The following is a 12,243-nucleotide window of genomic DNA, read 5'->3' on the forward strand; positions in this document are numbered from 1 at the left end:
GTTCACAATATAGATAATACTGCGGTTATTGAGAATGAGCTTCAGCCATGCTTCCATCATACAGAGACAGCTTTAATGTAACCTGTTTAGAGGTAGCTCTCATTTTGATGCTTATTTCAATGTCCTTACCTGATTATAAAGATGTCATTCCTGTTCTTCGATTCTTTAATAACTTTAATATGTATAGAGCCCATTCTGTTTCAGTATCACTATTTTCAGAATATTTGGGTATTTCTTGTACTTATTCTTTCTGTTTTCCTTTGTATATCTTTATTTGAAAACCAATAAAAGAATAAAAAAATACTGTCAGGTTTAGATTGCAGGCCTGCTGCCCCCTCTGTTTGAATTCCGAAGCATTCTGATTAGGCAAAGGTCCTTGTAGCATTGCAGCTTGCCTGTCTCATCCTGCCCTATTTACATATTCTTTTGGTCAAATCCCAGCATAGGAATGTGTGCGAGACAGGATGGATAGCTGAAGCCACATTTACCAGTGAGTTTATTGTAACCTTGCATATGAGAATTGTTTATTTGTGACAAATGCTGTTGAAGTTTTGCTGAAATTGGTTGAATTAATTATAAAGAGGTACCCACATTTAAGCCTGTGTAAGGATAAGGCTGCATATAATGGCAAATGCCATCCACCAGCACATATGGATTTTAATATTTACAGTAAAATTCATGTAACATGCTTAGTAAAAGAATAGAGGAGCATCCATGAAATGTCATCATTGTTCACATCTCTTTAGAGCACGATAAAAACGCTTTGCTTAAGAAGTGCTTTTGTGTTGGTCTGGGGTATTCTTTGTTTTATTGCTGGTGCCTAAGTGATAAGAAGAATTTAAATATATAAATGTGTCCTGTCTTGCAGCTGGGCACTGTATAAATAAAAGGGGGACTGAGAAAAGACTGTGTTAATACATACCAATGATCATCCAAACAAGTCCAGGAGATGCATCCCAACTCTGAACAGTGTTCTTGTCTGCTGAAAATATATTGCGGTAAGCAGAGTTCACACTGAACATTTATTTTTTCATTTAATATTTAGTTATAGCTTTATACACGTAAGACATATAAACAGCATAAAATATACTGCATTTATATTCCAAATTATGCTGCTGTCTAAATAAAAACAGATTTAGTGCAATGTGTTAAAAACATTTCATTTTAAATATAGCGTGTAAAACTGAAAACCATAATTGATAACTATGGCCTGGATTTAAAAGCATCTTTTATAAACCTGAGGATATGACTCCAGCAGACAGCTTTTCCTGATTCATGGGCCACACACACTAGCTCTGGGGCAGATTGTCTGCAAGTGATGTCACTGCTTTGGAACTAAAACCTCATTCACACGAGTGAATTGATCAGTACACCCGTGCAGAGGACCATGTGTGCCTCCCTGGCCATGTAAACACAGCCCTCTGCATGGGTGTATTGATCAATATACCCATGTGAATGAGGCCTAATCAGTGGCGTAGCGTGGGGGTGCGGAAGGGGGCCATGGCCCCGGGCGCAACATTTAGGGGGGCGAAATTCCGCGCCAGTGTGTGACTACTGGCTGCCTCCTCCTAAATTCACTGCCCTGTGTCCCCACGCTCTGGCCGCCATGTTCAGTCTCCGGCGCCCTGTGATTGGCCGTATAGGGTCATGTGCGGCGGCGGGGCTGGCCTGTTCACGATCGCGGTACATCCTGGAGTCCCGCCTCTGCACATGTTCAGTCTCCGGCACCCTGTGATTGGGTGAATGGGGTCATGTGTGGAGGCAGAACTCCAGGAGCAAGCGCAAGCGTTAACAGACCAGCCCCGCCGCCGCACATGACCCCATACGCCCAATCACAAGGCGCCGGAGACTGAACATGGTGGAGCGCGGGGGACACAAAAATTCGAGATTGTGAGCCGCTGCTGTCTCCTCCTCCTGCTCCCCTCCAGACTGATGGAAAACAAAGAAGAAAAGGTGAGACTCCCTCGTGATGAGAGTCGTGTTGCTGGCCCCGGGGGGGGGGGGGGGCACGGTCTGGGAAGAGGGAGCAGCCAGCCAGAGAGAGAGAGAGTGAGTAGAAGAGCAGCTAGAGTCATGCAGTGTAGTTGTCAGTATAGGAATACTGTAGGCAGGATAGTGTAGTGGACAGTAAAGTGGGTCAGTGCAGTATAGTGGACAGTATAGTGGTCAGTATAGTGTAGTGGACAGTGTAGAGGTCAGTATAGTGGACAGTATAGTGTAGTGGTCAGTATAGTGTAGTGGTCAGTATAGTATAGTGGTCAGTGTAGTGGACAGTATAGTGTAGTGGACAGTATAGTGGTCAGTATAGTGTTGTCCATATGAGGCTCTTTACACTGATATGACGTTCTCAGTCTCTAAAATAAAATTGTGTGTAGCGCTACCCTAGTAGGAGCTACTAGCTAGGAGGGGTCCTCTGCGCTTTGCCTTCACCTTTTCAAGAACCTCAGCCCCTCTGACACACTAGGTTGAGTGTACAAACATACAAAATGACAAGAAATCACTGAAAGTAATACTTAGTAGTACTATATCAAAGAAAACAGGCACCAAACTAGGTGGTAAAGGCAAACTCAATATATTGTCACCTAATATAGTTGATAACTAGGCAAGCATAAAATGGATTAACCATGGTAATAATGCAATTTAGCATACAGTAAGGTCTAGGCATAAAATGAGATTTGACAGTAGTAAGGCCACCTCATGTGCAGCATTGAGCAGTAGTAAAGTTGAATCTACCAAGTGCTGGAAGTATACTGCCGGAGCACATTTATAGAGGCAATGCTAGTCCTAGACCGACTAGGTATGCACTGTCCAAAAGAAAAGAAGGATGGTAGCAGAGGGGCCAGGGAAACAAAGGCGAAAGAATATTTATTACAGGAGGCACAGTCCTTCGAGCTGTTCTTCTGCTGGCTATTATTGGGGCCCTTTAAGAACATCTTTGCACTTACAGATAGTCCCAGGGCAGCAGCATACCCCAATACACAAAAAAACAGCAGGTTGCATTTTATGAAGTGCACCACAAAGCACACTGAGGAATTTATAAAGGGTATCGAAGACACTTTAGAATTCCGTTGGAGCACAGCACTGAAAGTGTCAGTGCTTGCACCCAATTTGCATGGCATTCCGGTGAAAATGCCCCTAAAATAGAGTAGATAGGTTGCACCTCATAACACCAATCACTCTCTTTGCACCAACTCCTGAGTTTTGACTTGCTCCGCCTTCCAATGCGTGCATGTATTTGAGTGTTGGCATCTTTGCCCTAGATTTTAAATGACCTTGTCCCAGCACTACATATTAGTTAGTTTGCATGCATGCTACGTTCAAAATAATTTTGAAGCTACATTTTTAATATTTATATTTTTTATTTCTGTTTCTCTTTACATTTTGCCTTTTTTATTTCGGACCTTTATTTATGGCACACAGGCATGCTGACAAGTTTTTAATAAATGATTACACAGATCAAAACAGTCAGCAATGCATCCCTATGGGTGGGCAGATGTAAGCACACTTGCGTACAACTATATCTACCTACATCTGGATCTGTTCAGGTTAATCAAAACCGAACTTAAAAAGATTGTGTTCAGGACTGCTTTTACTGATGGACCAGAAGTGGGCGCATATAGGTGTATGCAAGTCCACTTAGGTACATTTTTTCCATGTAGGAAAAATCAGAACAAATAGAAAATCCAAAATGTCAGTTTATGATCCCCCGCTGAGACTGAACAAACACTGCCCATGTGAAAGGGGGCGTACACTGACATATATACACTAACTGACATACATACAGTGACATAGGCATACACTGACAACAAAGTAGGAGATTCTGGTTCTGAAATCTTGGTGCAGTGAGATGCAGGAGTGTTAGCTTTTGGCAAAGATACTTCCCTCACTCCATAAGGCAGCTGTGCAATTTTAGGGGTTAAATTTGTTTTAGAAATTAGTAAGGTAAAGCTTTAAAGCACACCTTCGCTCCAAGGAACTACTTTTACCTCTGGTATTCCTCCCCCCTCCGTAATGCCTTTTTTTTTTTTTTTTTTTTACAATTTTCTTTTAGTACTGCTCTACCTCCCACAATCATTCTTACCTTCACATATCCCATTTGGTTGCAAAAGCAGGGAAGCACAGCGGCCAGTAGGTGAAGTTAGCATCATAAAGGGACCGGGGGGGTAGTGACGTTCCTCTTTAAGGGGTACTTTAATGTGAACCTGTTATTTCCTCATGCAGGGCAAACCAACAGGTTCATTTTAATGGCTGCCTCCACAACAACCTAATATTTACCTAATATTTACATATTCTTCATTTCCCTACTGGTCCACTCGCCCTCCAAGAGCAAAACGTCTTAATCCTTAATCCTGTGTATGTTACAAGTTACAACTTGGATCAGAATTCTCCCCCTGCCCTCACTTGTCAGTGCTGGGTACCTGTTCGACCAGTCATCAAACACCAGCCCTGTTACATGGGGGTAAGGGAAGCAAGTTACGTATTATTCCCCCTCATACTTGGACGTCCTGGTGGCTGGACAGAGAAGTTAAAGAGAAAATACAATGCTTTGGGCCAATTTTATTTAAAGTTATTAAACTAGTTATATAAAATCCTACATACTTTTATTGTATCTCTAAACCCAATCACTAAAGTCTCATATAAGTATTTATACATCAACATGCTTTCAAAAGTTTTGTTCTCCAATCTTTTAAAATCTGCAGCTAAAAGCCATAAAGTTCTTTTTCAGACACCTCTTGTAATCAGATCACAACTCTTCATATGCTACCATATCATCCTGTTTCGTTTTATTAATTTATTGTGTTTTGTGTGTTCCTTTGTGCTTCCTTCCTGTTTGTGTAATAAATTGGTTGTAAAGGCCGAAGGTTTTTTACCTTCATGCTTTGCATGAAGATAAAAAACCTTCTGTGTGCTGCTCCCCCCACAGCCCCCCTAATTCTTACCTGAGCTCCCTCGCACGGGAGCCTCGGCTGTCCCGGGACTCCCTCTCCTCACTGGCTGAGACAGCAGTGGGAGCCATTGGCTCCCACTGCTGTCAATCATAGCCAGTGAGCACAGACCAGGGAGCGGGGCCGAGCAACGGCTCTATGTGTCTTATGGACACATAGAGAATGGCTTAGGAGTGAACACGCACAAGTGCCCCCATAGCAAGTGGCTTGCTATTGGGGTCACTGGTCAAGGAGGAGGAGCAAGGAGCTCTGGCGGGGACCCCAGAAGAAGTGGATCGGGGCTGTTCTGTGCAAAATCACTGCACAGAGCAGGTAAGTATAACATGCTTGGTATTTTTATTTTTTTAAAGCTAAACCTTTAATACCACTTTAAATGATTTAGCCCCAGTTACACACTTACAACCTCTCCATGCTCATTTTAGTTTCATTTTTACTCTAGCTGATTTAAGCTGGTCATACATTATACAATTTCCCTTAGAGTTGCCTATAACTACATAGTGCAGGGGTAGGCAACCTTGGCCCTCCAGATGTTTTGAAACTACAAGTCCCATGAGACATTGCAAGACCCTAACAATCACAAGCAGGACTCCTAGAGGCAGAGGGATGATGGGATTTGTAGTTTCACCACAGCTGGAGGGCCAAGGTTGCCTACCCCTGATGTAGTGCAAGCGCCTGTGTGATTGGATACTAATTGAAAGTGTTGTTTAGGTTTGGCCTCATACTTATATCATGTATGGCTAGCCTAAAGCTGACCATAGACGTTCATGGTGGCGGGAAAGAAGATCGCTAGATTTCCCCATCAACACAGCCAGTGTTGATGGAGGAACCCTCCCGCAGAGCTATTGTGTTCTCCCAGTGCAGGGGCCGGCTGGGAGAACACAGTGATTATTGCTAGCGGCTATAATAAATGGCATAAAATATACGGCAGGCTGGTTGTACCCAAGTTGATCAACTTGGGTACAATCAGCCTTCCCATACATGGTTCCAGTCTCAGCTGGTCCCCACTGAACTGCCCGAGATTCAAACCATCTATGGCCTGCTTAAGAGAACTTTTTAGAGTGCGTAGGTTATAGACACAAATGTCTTTTCACAGAAAAAAAAAAACATCCTATGTAATGTAACATTGGAAGAAACTATACTGGATTCAACTTCTGAGGCTTCTTGGTTGGGTGGCACTCTCTGTGCATCTTGTAGGTTCAATAAGTGCCCATATTTACAGACTGGGTCTCAGGAGGTATGTCTTTTGCACAAATCGACTTCTGGAACAGAAAAATCTTCCAGTTGTGCTCCTGCACTGTCATGTGCATCTAGGATAAATAGTACCAAATCTAGAGGGAGTTGTGCTATACAAAAGTATATTGCATTATGCCTGGGGCTGCAGAAAGAACAAAAACGTAACAATGCAGCTATGAAATATACATACAGCCATTTTTGTAGCTTAGTACCTACAGCTCATATGTTGCTATTTAGATGGTAATGTTAAACAATTATTTAACATGCGCAAGCCTCCTAAATGGCTAATAAAGCCTCTCAGAACCATAGGACACAGGCTCATAAAAGTCACAATAGTGACTGTGTTGTAACCACTCTGTCACTCCCTATTGTTTCCAAAGCCTTATTCAAATACTGTTTATGCTAAAGTATTATATAAACCACATAACTACTGCCGCACTAAGTAAACAAGAGAAAATTGCAAAAGAGGGTGCCCCGGAGGATTTTATGGGCAAAGGATGTTAATCAGAAAAAGGAATAACAAGCGTATAAAAATATACAAAATGTATTAAATACAAAACAGTAGTAAAGTACAGTGCCTTGCAAAAGTACTCACCCCCTTGGCTTTTTACCTATATTGATACATTACAGCCTTTAGTTCGATGTTTTTTTAATCTGAGTTATATGTGATGGATCAGAACACAATAGTCTAATGCCCCGTACACACGGTCGGATTTTCCGACGGAAAATGTGCGATCGGAGCGTGTTGTCGGAAATTCCGACCGTGTGTGGGCTCCATTGGACATTTTCCATCGGAGTTTCCGACACACAAAGTTTGAGAGCAGGCTATAAAATTTTCCGACAACAAAATCCGATCGCGTCAATTCCGACCGTTTGTGGACAATTCCGACGCACAAAGTGCCACGCATGCTCAGAAGAAATTCCGAGACTGAACAGCTCGGTCTGGTAAAATTAGCATTCGGAATGGATAGAGCACTTTCGTCACGCTGCAAAAATGGTTTAATACAGCGCACTCTGTTCTTCTTTATAATGTGAGAAGAATGAAGTAGTTTTGCTGCTCATATTCACACAGACTTCTCAAAACTTCTTTCTTTATTATTTATCATGATTCCCTCAATATATTTTGATTTGTCACATCTGGCCAAATTTCTTTTTTGTTGTTTTATTTTATTTTTTATTTTTTTCAAGGCTGTTTTTTTTTTTGGGGGGGGGGGGTGTATTTTTTTCAAGGCTGATCTTTGTTTTATTTTATTTTTAGTTTTACTCCATAATATTTTTGTGTGTGTTTTGTGTGTCAAGTTACCACAACACCATTGATATCTTGTATTATTTAATCTCAAGGAGATTGCTTGGTGTTGGTGTCCCTTGTTAATTTCACATTGTATTTTTGAAATGTACCTGAATCCTCACAAACTGTCCTTTTTGAAGGAAAACACACATAGGTGTGTATAATTGAAACAAAAATTCCTTTATTAAGGGCTCAGAACCAAAGAGGGAGGCAACGCTGGAGAAACATCAGAAATTGGCGAAGCCTTGGACCCCCAGGGCAGACATCAATTCTTTTACTGCAAAATTGGTGGCCATATGTAAGGGAGTGCAGTCTGGTCCAGAAGTCCCAGAGATCATGAAAGCAGCAGATGACATCTATGTCCCCAGGCTGTGGTACTACAAGAGCCTGCATATTTTGTCAGATCAGACTGGACCCAGGGTCATCACTCTCTGGTCTTCTTTCCACGCTTCCTTCCCGGCTGTGGCTCTGGTGTTGGAGATGTGGCAGGAGGAGGAGTAGGACCTGGAGGAGGAGGAGGAGGAGGAGTAGTAGGACCTGGAGGAGGGGGACTATGTGTGAGATTAAAAATGTAGGTAGCACATGTTATTTGGCCCCTCAACCCCTTATTGAGAGCTTCCAAAATTAAGGACTCACACAGGAGTCGTTGGCCCTCCTCCATCTGCATAATTTTGCCAGCAGTTATGCCAGCAAAGTCCTCCTCCACACTGTGGGGGCTTCTCAGGGCCTCTGTAGCCTTCCAAACGAGGCCTATGGCAGCCTCCTCCAGGTTACTCCTCTTCCTGCCACTTTGTCTTTGAAGGTGTAGGGGAGGGACCTGGATATCAGGCAGCCTGCTTGGCCCGGCCACCTCCTGGCTGAGACTTCCCTGTGTATGAAAAAGGGACATGGTTTTAGTTTTTGCATCATCAATCACAATCATAAATTAGTACTCCAAACTAACATCTAGTTAACATCATTGATTGGACAATCATAAAGATTTAGAGGAATGCTATACCTGGCTCAAGCTGGGCTCCTCCACATGTTGCTGCCTGGAAGGCCCAGGTTGGACTTCAGAAGCCTCAGCTTGGGGGGAAGGAAGCCTGGAAGGAAGATTGGAGAGTGCTGGCCTGGGATGAGTCCGACCTGCCAGAAAATGCAGTCTGTCATAGTACCACAGCCTGGGGACATAAATGTCATCTGCTGCAGCTCCTGATCTCTGAGAATCCTGGACCTTCTTGTGCTCCCTTAGACAAGTGCTCCTCAGGCCACCAATTAGGATCTTCAAATAGGTGATGTCTGCCGTGGGGATCACCGTCTTCACAAATTCCAGCAATTGATCCAGCGCTGCCTTCCTCTTTGTTTGGTTCTTACATTCAGGGTGGTTTATCTCCCATAAACAGGGTAGCTCCCTGAACATATCAATGAAGATTGGCATAAAGTCCTTATCTTTCAAGATATCCATTTTCACTGCAAGACACAACAAAAGACAAACCCTAATGTCAGCCTGAAGTCTTCTAAACTTGTGCAAATACAGGCCTCAATCTAGAAGCAGTATAGGCCCAGTGTTATATAGTATAGGCCCAAATCTTACCTTCGCAATCACGATCGGCGTCTCCGTTACTCCTTCCTCCACTCACAGATTGTACGTACTACGCACGCGTGTTACGCTTTATAGACACTGCGCATGCGTGAAACTCCGCCCACCCCTGACGTTCTTTCTAGTCTATTCCCCGCCCCTTCTCATTCGTCGCAGTGGGGAAGAGCACATGGCGGAGTCAGAGCAGGTGTCTGATAATTACTCCAATGAGGAGGAGGAAAGCCCGGAGGCAGAAACGTCCCGATCCAGAAGGAGACGATTTATGGCATCAAATATGTCCTTTGGGGAGATGTTGGAGATGGTCGATATGCTGAAGAAGGCCGACTATGACGGGAAGTATGGACCTTACCCCAACCCCAATGTCCGAGAGGCCAAGATCATGGTGAAAGTGGTCAAAAGTCTGCACCAGAATTTCGGGGTACGTCGATCAAAAGATCAGCTCAGGAAGCGGTGGTCGGACCTGAAATTAAGAGAGCACGAGCAGTACAGAAAGATCCGGGGAGTGCTGCAAAAAAGTAAGTAGTTGTGCTGTGTTCCTATTCTTTTTATGTTTATTACGTTCGTGCTGCTCCATGTGCTTTTCTTAACTGTTATCCAGTTTAAAATGTCAACTTTCATGTTCATTGGCACATTATTCGTTGGTATCAAACATTTTTCTTTTGGCCTATAAAACACCATTGTTTTGGCCATATGCATTTGCCCACATTTTTTAGGGCCTACTTGTGTGAAACTAATTTGGTTGTGTAGATGGGTTTGTTACTAGAATGAAATGCAAACTAGATTCTGTGTAAGGAGAGGACACTCAGCAGCTGTTTACACATCTGGACGCTGGAGCACTAGTGTGGGACACAAGAACACCCTTTTTATTAGGGGGCCCACACAGGTGCTCCAGTGTATACTATAGGGGTGTCTCTATCTGTGAAGCTTGTACAAAACAGGTAAGTATTGAAGCTTCACAAAGGACAAGAAAAATGCAACATCTTGGAACTCTGCCAAAACAGACAATTGTACCCCACTTCCAAGCAATGTTTCATATTTATAGTTCTGCCATCAAATATCTGTGTGCTAAGTAGACCTCGGAGGACACCCCTCATCCGAGGAGACCAGAGACCCCCCACCTCTGGAAGAAGGGGAAATCCACCCAGAACAAGCAGAACAGGAGGAGGAAGACGTGGTGGAAATTGGCACCACAACAGGTGAGTGTCTGCGACCACAGGCTCAGGTAAGAGATGGATGCCGGCATATTTATAATACATCGTGTTTTTTGGTTTATATCTTTGAGGTGATCGTGATGTTGTGGATCCAGATCCTTTCACCTCGGAAAGTGCACAGATCCTGATTGGGGAGATCATAAGGTGTAATAGGGACTTGGAAAACATCAAGAAAACCATCAATGATGTTATTCAAAAAATGAAGAACATCATTGATGTTTTAGGGAGAGTTTAAAATCCCTCAAAATCCCTTTGTTTTTTGTGTGCTAAAAATTTTTGACATTTTTTGACAAATTTGAGAAAAGCCAAATTTTGAAGATGCACACAGTGTGTCAACAAGTGCTATCTGCCATCATGGGAAATCAACAGACGCGTTTTGGGGGTACAACCCCTTCCTCAATAATAAAGTAGCTGTGAGGAAGGGGGTGCACCCCCAAAACACGTCCCTTGATCCCCCGTGATGGCAGGTAGCACATGTTGACATTCGTAAATTTGTGTGCATCTTCAAAATTTGGCTTTTCCTGGGGTGACTTCACCCCATCTGAATGCAATATCAAACACAGTTTGTAAATACTCATGTCTGATATTGCCTTCAAGTTCTACCAAATGTGAACTTTGTAAGTTCAAGATTTGTGTCGTTCTTGTTGGTTTTAAACATGCCTGTTTTATCTTAAATGGACATTTCTACTTTTTCTAATGTGACCCCAAAAATTGTTATACAACAAACATGTTGGTTTGTTTTAAAAACCTTTTCTAAATGCACATGTGATTGTGCTGGTATTAAAAAGATTGATAATCAAGAATGTGTGGATTATTGTTTCAACGCTCCAACACTTTTGTGGTGCTCTAATTGGTGAATTCTGTGACAATGGGTGTTATTTCCTAAGGGCAAATCCACTTTGCACTACAAGTGCAGTTTCAAGTGCACTTGTAGTGCAAAGTGTCTTTGCCTTTAGTAAATAACACCCACCAGTGCTTTGTAAGGTTACACAATCATGCCATTTTCAGGACTCATCACATTTCTGTCAGCTAAAACAAACACAAGCAGTAAATGTAACAAAATATTTGAGTAGTTATTTTGTTTTTTTTATTTGAAAAAGGTTTCAGACATTGTCTGGCATATTGATAGCCCCCCTACCTGCAAAGAATTTTAGGTATCTTAGCCGGACATCACGGGCACTCAGGGGGGGCAAGCCAGCACGGCCACTTTCAAGCGCCGTCAGGGTTGTTTCATTTTGAAGTCCAGCCTCAGGCCCAACTGAGCCAGCATAGTTGGCAGAATGTTGCCGTAAAAAGTTGTGTAGAACACAGCACGCCAGGATAATATGATTCAGTTTGTACTCCGCCATGTGTATGGGTGTAAGAAATAGGCGGAACCGGCTGGCCATGATTCCAAACGTGTTCTCCACCACTCTTCTGGCCGGTAATTAAAAACCCTCTGGTCTGGGGTGAGGGTCCTCATCGGGAATGGCCGCATAAGATGGTCCCCCAGCGCAAACGCTTCATCTGCAATGAAGACGAATGGGAGTCCTTCCGCATTGTCTTCTGGAGGTGGCAACTCCAAGCTGCCATTCTGGAGACGCCTGTAGAACTCCTTCTGGGTGATGACTCCACCTTCGGACATCCGGCCATTCTTCCCCATGTCCACATACAGGAACTCATAAGTAGCTGACACCACCAGCAACATCACAATACTATTGAACCCCTTATAATTATAATAGTACGACCCCGAGTTGGGGGGTGGGACGATGTGGATGTGTTTCCCATCAATTGCCCCTCCGCAGTTAGGAAAGTCCCACCACTGGGCAAAGTGGGAGGCCACAGTCTGCCATTCCTGTGGCGTGGAAGGAAACTGTGGAGTCAAACAAAAAAAAATGTAGTCATTTTGCACATAAACAGGGAAAGCTGATTTTTGAGGGAGTTTTTAAAGACCAAAGTATAAGGTACACCTATCAGATTCCCCCCCCTCATGGGCCATTTCTAACA

The 12,243-nt window shown here is 43.2% G+C and overlaps 1 long non-coding RNA gene across 1 annotated transcript in view; it reads left to right on the forward strand.

Moving 5' to 3' along the window:
* Positions 1 to 423: 423 nt before the first annotated feature.
* LOC141102517 (uncharacterized) overlaps positions 424 to 12,243 on the forward strand; it is a 119,981-nt gene continuing 108,161 nt past the window's right edge. The window contains exons 1-2 of the long non-coding RNA XR_012235130.1: positions 424 to 490; positions 869 to 998. This is a non-coding gene — a long non-coding RNA (uncharacterized lncRNA). The remainder of the gene's footprint in view (positions 491 to 868; positions 999 to 12,243) is intronic.

The sequence above is a fragment of the Aquarana catesbeiana genome, linkage group LG07 (assembly GCF_042186555.1).
Source record: "Aquarana catesbeiana isolate 2022-GZ linkage group LG07, ASM4218655v1, whole genome shotgun sequence".
Classification (NCBI taxonomy): Eukaryota; Metazoa; Chordata; class Amphibia; order Anura; family Ranidae; genus Aquarana; species Aquarana catesbeiana.